General features: G+C 35.2%; 1 long non-coding RNA gene across 1 annotated transcript; it reads right to left on the bottom strand.

Moving 5' to 3' along the window:
* Nucleotides 1-4,783: 4,783 nt before the first annotated feature.
* LOC124428425 lies at nt 4,784-8,858 on the bottom strand. The gene is made up of 2 exons (XR_006943153.1): nt 7,952-8,858; nt 4,784-7,811 (listed from the first exon to the last, which is right to left on the bottom strand). It is a non-coding gene; the product is annotated as an uncharacterized LOC124428425 (long non-coding RNA).
* Nucleotides 8,859-11,091: the final 2,233 nt, after the last annotated feature.

Genomic DNA, 11,091 nt, shown 5'->3' with positions numbered 1-11,091 from the left:
TGTACTACATTTTACACGTGATATTATGGTTTAATGGCTCGTGATAACGCTTGGCCTCGAAAAACTGACGTGTACATAAAATCCTTTTTAGCAAGTCACACGTGTACAATCACGAAGAGTCATCGTCGTTACCGATTCGTTCGCGTTTTCGTTGCTACATCGAAAAACGCATTGTCCCAAACAAAAAATCCTGTTTACCGTTTGTAAAGTCGTTAGAAAGTCGTGCTAATAATTACTATAGCAAAAGCATGTTTTAAACGAAACAACTTTTTTATCGCTGCACTTTTTATTATCGTATATTTATCCATTATCACTTATTGCGACAGAAAAAGCGTTATATAGCATTGGACATTTCAAAAGAGAAATGTAGCTAAAATAACATTTGTTCGAGAAAAAAAAATGAAGAATGTAGTGCAGAAAGAATGGACGTTACGTGAGCGCTATCATTTGGAACGTTTATGAAAATGTACAGACGCCATAGCCGTGTCCATGAATAAAATTGCATGACTTTATGTAAATTCCTGGACGTTCCTACTCAGCACCTCGTCATCTTCCTCTGTTTCTTTTCATTTTTATTACACGAATTCGTTATTTATTTGCAATTGTCTTGGATCATTTTATTAATCAAATCGTTTACAGAATTTTTCGCGTTTCTAAATAAATGCAATTGATTATTTTACCGATCGACTTTGTAAAGGAATTCATAGAAACGTTAAGATATTCGTATTCATTCATAATGTATCTATCTATGTTACGAAATTTATTGAAATATACTCGCTTCGGGAAAAGGAACTTTCCATAACAGTGTCTGTAAGAACATTGACTATATTTGTGAGAATGTTACCTATCGATCGACGCTAATTATTTCGACGCGACTGGAGAACTGGTTCTGGTTAGATAGTGGAAGTTCCTCGCGCTGGTCCACCATTAAAGAGGGAAGAGAGAAAACAGTCTCTTCGCATCTCCATCTAAATGAAGCGTTCGCTTTGCTACCTCAGATCGTCCCGAGATACAGAATGGTTGGCCCAGGTACCTTCATATCTCCCATGCGTTGATAAGAATCTTTTGCAGTGCTGCGCACTTCTGCACAATACGAACTTAATTAAAGGGAACGCTCTGATCGTCGCCGTTTTCCTCGTTATAACGTCCCCAGTACGAAGAAACGGTATCGAGTGAAAGGAACGTCGTTTATCATCGATATATATATATATATATATATATATATATATGTATATGTACATATATATATTTAAGAAAGGATTCGATAATAAGTGTTCTGCGCTGGTATAAGATGGAAGTTTATGTCTACGATGATAAGAAGATTTCTATGCGTATCTCGAAAACGAGAAATCTTGCTTTTCTACGGTATGTACTATCTGAATGTCAAAATTTTGTATGAATTTTGTTATAATAAATATTCGATGTATTTTATATGTCTCGAGAATTTTTGAAAACTAAGACCGAGAAAGCTCTAAAGAAAAAGACATTTGGTAAGAATTATAATAGGATGACATTATGATAATTTAAAAGTGATAATATATGTATACGTGTGTGTTGGTATAGAACATAACACAAGTTTTATTCAAACTATTCTTTCAGACGTTTTCGGGTTCGCATGAAAGAAAACGTAGAGATGGATGCGCGAAAAATCTTTTCGAAACTTCGGACGACGTTTTTATCAAAAGTTTGATCTACGAGACGCGATAACTTATCTTGCTGTCGAACTCCGATCTCGAGAAGCGCCGTTTGAACTTTACAAGTATTATTCGCGCGATGTGAAGCAGCTTCCAATGGGCGTCTCGCTTTTCCTACGGATTTCCATTCATCGGATCCGCACTAGCAACGCGAGCTCGTACCTCGCAATTCTCTCGCCTTAAGGAGATCGATGGTACTCACTGTACGCTCCTTCCGATAATGGAGCAATTTTTATGCTGATCCTATTCAAGAAAAGGGCCTTAGTTATCGAAAGACGGGATCTATTTATTTTCTTAGAAATTTGGACGACTCTCGGATATACGTCGATCTTTCATCGAACATTGAGAATCGTTTGTCATAACATCATATATATATATATATATATATATATATATATATATATATATACTTTATATATCTAAATCGTATATAAATTTATATAAAATTTCACACATATATATATGCATGTGTGTATATATATATTATACACATATTATACATATATACATATATATATATATATATATATATATATATATATATATATATATATATGAACATAGTATATCAAAATTAATATAACAGTACATCTATACAAATTTAACGTGCTTCTTCGCCTTATAAGTTAATCTGGTATGCAAGAAACGTTCGAATTCATTTGTATGTATCCCGTAACGTTATCATTACGTTACACCCTTCGTTATCGCCAATTTGATATCATAACCAAAGATCCTACTCAATTTTCTTAATGTTTATCTATGAAATTTTGTCTTTACATTCATCAAAAATTTCTATGAAATTTCTGTGAAAGACAAGAGTGATTTTTAGATTATTTCATAAAAAAGCTAGTTTCTCTCATGAATATGAGAGTTTCATATAGATTTAACGGTACGTTCTCTATCCTTTGAAATAAGACGTAAAACTCTATTTTTTTTTTTCTTTCTCTTTTTCTTTTTTCTTTCTCATAGACGACCGTAAACGGTCGTTATCGATTCGCAGGATATAAGAAGTTTGACAAATTTTTGCAGAAGCACTTTGGAAACGCATAGATAAAAGTCGTGGAAAAGTTTGCTGATACGATGACTAGAAAAAGGAAATAAAGCTACGAAACTATGACCAAAGAGAGTTTAAGAATTTATATTTCTTTCTTTCGATATCGAAGAAGTTTTCTAAATGCAAATTAAAGATAAGAGTATTCTTATCGTCAGAATCAACGATTCTTTTTTATTTTGGATAATTAACGTCTTCCGTTGTTTCATTTTGGAGTAAATTATATCGAACGAAGCAAGTAAATATTAGCATGTATTTTATAATTGTATATTTTCCTAACTAACTTAATGTATACTACTAACTATGATGCCCCTCATATTACGTGTCAGTTAACGATCTACCGAAAGAAAAAAAAGAAAAGACGTATCGGACGATTAGCTTTACGATAGGGAGCATCGAATGGAAGAAGGAAAAAAAGGAAAAAACGATGGATTGAAGGCAGTCGGCTTGTTCATTTTGGAAAATATGCCTAAGCAGCGTAATAATTAACGAGCTTATAGCCTTGCATACTTTACCAATCCATCGTATCGAACGTAATGCTCGGTCGCACGTCTGTGTGGTTTTAATAAACGCATGGAGTTTTAATTAAAACGGTGGAAGGTGCAAGAGATTGAAAAAACAAGAGAGAGAAAGAGAGAGAGAGAGAGAGAAAGAGAGAGAAAGTATTAAGAACGTGCTTATAACGACGAAACATATATTATATTGTGCGTAACGATCGATAGCAGAGAAAGCCGAATGATAAATTAAGTTTAGTGCAAGAGCATCCCTTATGTCGCGAAGGTAAATTCGTGCGGTGTTTATGGAGCCTGTTAATTACCTACGACCAGTCAGTAAACACGATTCGGCGTTGAGTCGTTTAATCGCTTTGGTCCTCATCCGGGCTATAAATTCCACCGCTCCTTCTACCAATACTCGTCTTAATCTTCGATCGATGTTTTCTCAAAGCCAACGCGCAAGAAACGTACGTTTGCTTATCGGACGTCTACACGATGTGCGCAAAAAGCGAAGTAGGTAGGTACATAAAAAAGCAGAAAGAAAAAGAGAGAGAGACAGAGAGGATGAGAGATAAACAGGAAGCTTAATTGCGATATACGGTAATTGTTTCGAATCATTTCAGATCGGCCATACGACGGATCTAATGACAAATAAAACGAAAGATTCTTCTTTCCTCCTTCCATTTACGTTTCTCGTTCTTTAAAGCGCTAAAGATAAAACTCCTTTTTATCTTCCTCTATCTCTTTTTTTTTCTTTTTCTTTTATTTGCACGTTATTATATTGACATCTGAATTTATTCGTAGACTGTAGTTCGTTATAGAGAAAAGCGAGGAAATCAAGGAGATAGGAAAATAAAAAGTAGTATGTAAGAATGGAAAAGAGTAACGAGATTTCGTTCTTCGTTGAAAATCTGCGTATGAAGGAGCCTGCAACGAAGTGTGGAATACGAAATCGTGTGTGAAACAGATTTTGCGCACCTACCCGCAATCTCGTTTCCTATTTCTCATTTCTGGTCAATTGCGATTGCGCTATATATAGATACCTATGTATGTATATAGAGGTGTATGTATTCGCAACAAGAATGCATTTTACATTCTATCGTCGTTTAAATAATTCAGTATTCCATTTCCACACGATCAACTAAAAAATACGTTACATTCGCGTATCCTGGCTTATTTGCAATTCTTCCGATTCTCTGAAATAATTACTTCTATCAAATACCAGGATCGTGGCTTATCAATGACACGATCGTTAACGTTAATAAGAGAGTTTTTATTTCAATAGTTACGATGGAGGCGCATTTTAAACTGATCATTTTTCTTAAGTGTCATGTCAAGCGTATCCGTTGCCAATCTAGTATATCTTTATAAAGCTGTACTGTATAATGATTCTTATATATGAATAGATGCAATTAGATTTGCATATTTTATATTTCGCATAGATAATAATAAAAGTAACATTCGCATCATAATTACATTTCATATAAATGATCGCAAAGAATTAAAATCAAACAGTGATACGAGGAAATAAATTAGAATTCAACAAATTTTCCACATATCTTTATTAAAAAATTCAATGAAACATTACGAAACATTTTGCAGCTTAGCACCGATGAATTTGCATTAAGAATCACTTAGATATTCCTAGACATTAAATAATTGTAAAGGAAAGACAAGTTAACGAAAGTTACACGAAATGTTTTCCGTCGTTTGTCAAGGATAGTAACACGTCTGATGTACAACGAGTATATATATAAACGTTACCACAGTATGATCACATAACAATTGTCTGGCAACAATTCTCTCTCTCTCTTTTTCTCACTCTCATTCTCTCTTTCTCTCTCTCTCTCTCTCTCTCTCATTTTGTCTCTCTCTTTCTCTCTGTCTTTTTCTGTTGTAGATGACAGAAAGAGGTGATATATAACATATCCAGAGTATAATCCGTGATTCGTAGTCGGTGCTAAAGCTGACCGCGGTGGCTCGGAGGCTTGAAATTTATTGTTGGGAACATGGCAATAACGAATCGTAAACACTCTTCGTTCGCGCGGCCTCTATTCGGATACTAACGTAGAAGGGAGTTTGTATTGGAAGTAGAAAGGAACTCAGATTCGTCGATTTCGTACAGCGTTTACGGAACCTGTTAATTATCGTCCACCGAGCCGGTCGGACACAGCACGGCGTCGAGTGGCTTAACCGCCCTGTTATATCTTTCACTCTCCCTCTCTCTCTCTCACCTCTCTCTCATATCTCTCGTGATATCCTTGTCTCTTTCTCACAGCTCGCTCGCATGCAAATCACTCGTACGTTGCCTTGCCCGCACGAACTCAGCACAATTCTACGTTGAAATGGTCCTCTCCTGTCTTCGTTCCTGCTTCTGTTTCTCTCTCTCTCTCTCTCTCTCTCTCTCTCTGACTTCTACCGCAGATGCCTCTATGCTGCCTCTGCTGCTGCTGCTGCAGCTGCGGCAGCAACGACGAGATCCATACGAGAGGAAGCAGTAAATCAAGTAGCTTGGTGTTAAGGACTCTCCCTCTACATCTACGTCGAGTAATGCCGTCGAATCGATCTTTGATTTGATGCTTCGAAGAAAATTCTGACATAAGATGCATCAGCAGACTTACCTTTCCTAAAAGAGCCGCTATTCGCTCGACGAACCTATCAAGAAGGAAAATTCTAAAAAAAGTACTTACCGATTTTCTTTTTTTTTTTCTCTCTCTCTCTCTCTTTCTTTTTCTATCTCTCTTTTGTTCCACTTAAAGCTATTTATTGATTTTAAAGAGAACGATGTAAAATCGTCTTAAATTGTCTTAGACAAAACAATGATTGACCCGTTGCGACTTTGACAGTAATAATTTTAAGTCCCGTGAAAATTCATCCGGATGCTACGATAGAGTAAATTTTATTATATCGATGGGGTACACTTAATCCGATTATCTTATCTTAAAAGGAAAAGATTTAAACGAGATACAGTGGAATCTGAAATCAGGCTGGGAATATGTAGCTCAAAATCGATATTACTTTTCTGCTTCTGAAGATAGGACGACTTCAATAGCCTTTTTGAAATTTAGTAGAAGGTAAAAACTACCCTTTTTAGATCATTTAATATTTTTCAAGTATCTTTATCTTTCTGACAGTTCGATTATTATACTTCCTAATATTTTTACAAAAAGAAGGGACGATAGAAAGAGAGAGAGAGAGAGAGGGAAAGAGAGAGACAAAATAAGACATTTGAACTCATCCTTTTATTTAGTATTCGCATCTTGAGAACAAGCACGCGTCTTAAGAGGATCTAGTTATTCGATATTCTGTGGTCGGAAAAGAAGAAAACGTCTACTTATGTCTAAGTCGATCAATCGATCGATCAAGAACGAAATCGTGATCGCGTGCATCGGCGAAACGTCTGGATATTTCATATTAGGTATTTTCTGGTAACAGGATTAAAGAGAATTAAGATCCATCTTTTAAAAATAAATTCGTGGAATGTGTGGTTTCTTACTTACGAGACACCGATTCTCCGAAGAATGGTCTTTCGAAATCGACACTACCGATCGTCTGACGATAGGATATTTTATATTAATACATTTGACGTTAAATTATGACGACGGAATTTGCATTAATCGAAGGGATTATATTGTTCATAGATTTTTCTTCGGAGAACTCATCGATGGATTATCGATGTCGATGAGATCTAGGTGAGATCGAGAAATATCCCTTTCGCGATAAGTCATTCGGATTGGGATCGTCTACCGATAGATAATACGATTCCGAAGGTTATACTGTCAGGATCGTAATCTAGCAGGTGGCTACTCGTTCACCTTGGACAGGACGAGCCAGAAATTGCCAGAGTTCTCTCACAGGGCGTCTCCGAACTTTTGTTTTCTTGGGAGAACGCCACGAGAACTTAGCAGTTCCGATAGCTATTTCTGAAATTACGGACCGGCCTGATTTCTTCGACGTCTGGCTTGAAAGGAAAAAGAATAAAAAATAAAAAGAAAAGAGAACGGACGCGGCTGGGAATTCACGATTATGGATATCCCTTCGAAGGATTCGAAGAGGAGTTATTCGAGCGAGGAGAGGAGGCTTCTGCGTAATTGCCTTCCGGCTTGCGAGACGTTGTAAGATTCTTGGTAATATAAAGTATAATTAAAGGTATACTCGTTCGCGTAATGTTCCCCCTTGCTTAAGAGTTTTTACGTTGCACTACGCCTAAAGTAATCGTCTTACTTTCTTGCCTTTCCAGGCCAACCTTCCTCCCCTTTTCTCCTTCCTCGAAGAACGTGGCCCTAAGATAAGAGGATCTTCCGGCATGCGCTTGGATTAGGTGGCTTCAAGAGCAGCAAATCTTGGCATTACGGAAATCCGAGAGGCCATAATTTCGTGGAGCGTTTCCCGTATAAATCGTGATTCGCGAGCATTCTGGTTAATCGACTATCAAGGGGAAGCACGCGTGACAGTTAAAACCTCGAACGAACTTACTCCCGGATTACGTTCCTCTTTCTCCGCTGATTCATCCTTCATTTATCTTCGTTATCATACTTTCAAGAAATTATTATTTCTTTTCTTTTTTCTATTCTGGAAAGATTTTATTTCGAATCATAATTATTCCGACGGCTCACACAACAACAATTCAAACAAATTTCAATGATTTTTGTTCATTCTATGTAACTTTGTTTTGAGTATAAAAATGTTTGTTAATAATTCGTCTGATTTACCTCATATTTCTTGGTTACGTCAAATCTTTTTGAGAACGTAGCCGTTTAATCTCACATAAAAATGCATACTCCTATTTTCCCTGGTCGACCTCGTCGCGTTTCTTCCGTACAGACGGAGAGACGTATCGGTTCGGGATAGCAATTTGCGTATAATATTTGTCCTGTCAGTCTTCATTATTCACACAAGCATGACTTTCGAATGTCCTCATTGATCGGATAAAGAAAGTCCATTTTCAGCAAATATCGGCAAACAATACGATGTCATACGTCGAGAAATTATGAACGAACGAATTGTATCATATTATTGTAAAGCATCCATTACCAAAATACGTGTGCATGCATGTATTGAATATTATATATATATACATACATATATATATATATATATAATTTATTTATACATTAATATGTTATTCCTATGTATTTCGAATGAATAAAAGCGAGACAAGCAGCAGCGTTTATTAAATCCTGATACGTATCGATCCCAATACATATATATATATATATGTAAAAAAGCACACGTCATCGCATTATCGTCGATATCATTTATATTCTTTTCAATAATAAAAGTATTTGTATTGTATACTCGAAATGAAGAGAACAGTTCCAAAATGAAAAAGATACGATCACGATTTTATATTTGCAGAATCGCAGTGAACATTTTATCCACGATAATGCTTCCAATTTTATTATAACGCGATGTTTTATACTTGTACAAACTCGTAACTCATAAATTTAGTGGTACCTCTTTATCTTAGATATATACGCTCAGTCTCGTATTCTCCAGGGACTCGTCCAAATTTTTCTTTTTTCTCTTCAACTCTCGTAATCTCTCGAAAAACTTTCGACTCCGACGAAATCGAATTCGAGATGGTTCTATCGCATTGAAGATTCTATAAGTCGAATAATCTCGATAACTTTAAAAGCAATACGTGGATATTTGATGAATATATATATATATATATATATATATATATATATATATATGTTCTTTAAAACTTGATTCACTTATGCAATCGTTTTTAATACTATTCACATCGTCGATTTACCGAAATTGTGGCCTTTTTAGTTCATTTTCATTCTTCTACGATAAGCAACGAACAAAGAGGTAATAAGCATTAATATAATAGACTTTAGAATGGAAAATGTTCGCCTGAAGCTGGTACTGATAAGAGATACGATGGAAGAGTACAGAGAACATTTTGAAGAGAGAAGAGAGTGTATAACTGACTAGAGAAATAGATAAAGATAAAGAAAAAACGAGATAATCTCTGTAGATTGAATCAGAAAAAATGAAAAAAATGAATAAATAAACAAAAAAAATGAAAAAAAAAAAAAACTTTTTTTGACGTCAAATAATCAACAACACTTGATAGATAAAGATAAACGATCGTAGCTTTTTCTTAGGTCAATAATAATTAAAACACATTCTCTTTCGTTTTCTCAACGTCACTCTCTTACATTACGACTTTGTCCACGTGTTGGGCAATGATATAGTGAACGTTTAAGTCCGGCCGAGCACAACGATCTACCTTTATCTAGAGCACGCAGGTTAATATATTCCGAGAGCAATCATTGCGGTACCTTGTTGTATGTAAATCACCGCACTCCCCAGTAGAGATAGATCGTTCGATGTTGCATCTATCGTCGTTGTCCTTTGAAAATAGATATTGCTCGAACGAATTCACTATGCCGGAAAATATTTCTTGCTTTCGTAAGCGAAATAGAACATTTTGACGAATTCTTTTTCAATGTATGCGAACTTCAAAGGATATATCTTCTCTTGTATTCAAGAGAATTCTACGTAAATTATCATTGTGTGTGTTATCTATATATCTATCGATTATAACAAAAATTTAACGTTACAAGAGCACATTAAATGTAATATGTCACACTATCGTTTTCTTATTTTTATCAAAGCTATTGAAAGAAACATAGTACGATAAAAAAAAAAACCTTTAGTGTGACATCATTTTTTAAAATGTAACGACGTTGAATTCTAGCGGAATTTAAAAACAATTGTGAGATAACAATCATGATAAATATATCAGATATGAACGATCAAAATTTGTATTATACCTTTCTACATGTAGCAACGATCTAAAATAGTAATGTTAAATAGATTCTTGGTTCGTAAATTGTCGACATAATTTAGAATTGGTGTCAATGGAAAGTATAAACATAGAGAGAGTATGTTTGTATATGTATATGTGTTTTGCTTTCGTTTTAAAAAACTTTTCCTTGGCACGAAGAAATGTCAGGCAGAATAAAGCCTTTGATTGTATTTATGACGTGACATATAAACCCCCGAATGGATAAGTGAATCGTCCGCGTTAGGAATGCTGAGAATAGTTTTTCTTTCCTTTACGTCAAGAGTCTAGATCCCTAAGACAAGTATAAGGCGATGTAGCGGTAATGGATCTCACTTCTAACCTAATTCAATCTAATCGTTAGCGAGGCATACCCATGTAAGGAGGCTGACTGCGCGAGCCAAACAAGTTGGCTTCTTTGCGAAGGATGTACGACGTTCAGGAAGGAAAGATTCAAGATAGTTACATGTGCTTGGCGGAGTCGTGTTTGACTCCAATGAATTCCTCTTGCATCCTTGTTAACAGGCAAGAGGAAATTTTAACGCACAGCTAATATTGATTTCCTTGACTTTTAAAATCTTTCTTAAGATTTATTAAAAAGATTTACATATTTTTAAGTACATATTTTTATCATTTGTTTCTCAACCGTATAATAAGTATAAATTATTTACGAGAGATAAGAATGGCAAGAACATGCAATAACAAACAGACGAACCTAAAAAGATTTACGATGTTACTGATAATGATACAACATCTTTCATTTAAATGGAAAGTATTTTATTAAATGTAAGTGATAAAAGAATAAAGTATGCATACCATTATTATTCTTTTTTCTCAATGCAAGTTGTTTCGCACTCTTCCTTCGACATAAAATTATTCGGATTACCCTGGCATCCACCATAAATGAAATCTGTACATTTTGATCCATCGTATGCCCATCTCGGTATGGCTGCTTTACATGGGCCCGTTTCGATCGGATGATGACAAACTAACAGACATTATAATATGTATATATACACATATATTTATACTTATTATACGGTTGAGAAA

Source organism: Vespa crabro, chromosome 1, assembly GCF_910589235.1.
Source record: "Vespa crabro chromosome 1, iyVesCrab1.2, whole genome shotgun sequence".
Classification (NCBI taxonomy): domain Eukaryota; kingdom Metazoa; phylum Arthropoda; class Insecta; order Hymenoptera; family Vespidae; genus Vespa; species Vespa crabro.
Note: the sequence above shows the minus strand (reverse complement) of the source record. Positions and strands in the feature narration are given on the sequence as shown.